This window comes from Galeopterus variegatus, unplaced genomic scaffold (assembly GCF_000696425.1).
Source record: "Galeopterus variegatus unplaced genomic scaffold, G_variegatus-3.0.2 Scaffold3699, whole genome shotgun sequence".
Lineage (NCBI taxonomy): Eukaryota > Metazoa > Chordata > Mammalia > Dermoptera > Cynocephalidae > Galeopterus > Galeopterus variegatus.
The window spans coordinates 124,144-126,371 of record NW_007729810.1 but is presented as its reverse complement, the minus strand read 5'-3'; positions in this window follow the sequence as shown (position 1 = coordinate 126,371).

The window sequence follows — 2,228 nt, the reverse complement described above, 5'->3', positions numbered from 1 at the left end:
GGGGAGGTCGGACGGGTACACCTCCCGGCCGAGGATGGCGACGGCGCCTCGGGGAGCGCAGATGGGGCGCGCCCCGCTCCCCCGGGGACGCCGGCCTCCTCGCGTCCTCTGCCACTGGGGGTTGAGGTCGGGGTCCGGGCAGCGCGTCCCCGGAGCCAGGAGAGCCTGAAGCCGCGAGCCTTAGACTTGCCCCCTCGTGACACACAGACGCTCGCACACACAGACACACACTCACATGCACTCACGCGCGCACACATACTGACACACACTCACATGCACTCGCGCGCACACACACAGACACACACTCACATGCACTCACGCGCGCACACACCCACACAAACGCGCACGCGCGCACACCACCTCCGCCGCTCGATTCTCGGCCGCCACCACCTTCCCGGGGTCTCAGGCCCCTCTCTCCTGGGTACTCCCCCTCGGCTTCCCCCCGCTTGGTAAAAAGTGAGTTTGGTGTGTGTCGCTCGCGTGGCTGTCATTAAGGCAGTGTGTTATTGTGCGAGGCTGAATCAGTGGCTCTTTGTGCGCTCAGCTGTATGGTAATGCACACAGCACCTGCTCCCTGCACAATGTGAAGAGAAAAAGCTCCCCTCCGCGCGCGCTGCGGCCTCTGCCACAATGTCCTGCACATGTTCTAAAGACCCTGCAGCCTCGGCCCCCCAACCCACAACCTTAACACAACCATCACCTTATTAGGTTGGTACACGTCCATCAGATTCTAGCACTTTTGTGCTCGTTTTTTAAAAGGAAATGAGTTTATTGGGAGGGCCGAGAACACACATATCACAATGAATTATCTAAATTGCTCTCACACTCACAGACGAGATGGACAAGTCGGTTGGGGCACGGACTCCTACTTCGGCATCTAGCTTTGTGCTGGGCACACACTCTTCCCCATAACTGTCTGCTCCTCCTTAACACCCCCCCCCCACACACACACCTAGGTGGCAGTTTCGTTAGGATACAAGGTGTAACAGTTGGAGTGAATGTTCCTTTGTAGCACCTGGCCACAGAATCCTCACCGTAGGTGTGTGATGGCTGTCTTATTGGTGAGAACACACACTGTCACGATGGCAGAATGTGACTTCCATCAAGACAGGTGTCTTGATCACAAAGTATGTGATGCACAGGAGAGGGGACGTTCTGAAACATCAAGAAAAACCGTTGGCAACAGCAATCTAAAGAATGGTGAAGTCACCCACAGTGGTCCCTCTGGCTATTATGTGGCTGGAACCACGACTCTGTGGCTCCTTTTTAGGTGACCTGGACTGTGTCCTGCTACCTTGTCTCCCAGATGCCCGTAAAGTTTCAGGATCAACAGAGATGTACACTTTAGGATTTCCATTCTGCCTCGTGGAAAAGTAAAGAGTTAATCAAAAGTAACATGCGTATGTTTATGGCTGAGGTGAGAATGGCAGGCTTGGACCCCACCCCAAACCTGACTGTTGGTTTGAACTTGGACCCTACTGTTTGCTTCAGAACAAATGGAGGCTTCAAAAGATGCTGCCACCCCAATGACAGTGGCAAACCCAGTGTGGCTGTCCTTGGGGCCTCTGTAAGGACTTGCTACATTGACAGGGTGGGGCCGGCTTGAATTCTAATTTAATCTTGCCACCTAGTGTCAGGATCCTTTTCTCTCTGGATCAGTGTTTCCTGTGAAAGCTGGTTTCTGAGAACGCTGCTCCCTATGGCACAGGAGCTGCTCCATGGGGGTGGGGTGGGTGGGAGGGTTCCAGAAGCGGGGAGAAGCAAAAGAAGAAAGCAATGGATGTGAGGTCAGAATTCAGAATCCTCTGCGCCTGCGAGACTGAGCACAGATCTCAGTGAGAAATGAAATATCAGGAAACTTTTAATTAGAAAGTGGAAGCGGGAAACAGGCTCATTTGAATGCTTGTTTAGAAAACTGGAAATAAAAAGTTCCACGCGCAAGGGCTTAAACTTTGCGGAAAAAAAAGACTTGCCCCAAATCTTTAACAAACCCCCTCAGTATCGAGTGTTTGTTAAACTGACGTGGCACAGATTTCTCGATTACAGCGGCAAAGCGGAGCTGAAAGGCATCGTAAAATCCATCAGAATCCTGCCCAAAACGCTCATTCTTCCCCAACTTAATTTATGCCACGCGATTCTGTATTGGGGAAATCAAGCAGAAAGCCCTTTTCTTCTTCCCCTCCTCCTCCTGCTCCTGCTCCTGCCCCCCCCCCACGTTCCACCCCTCG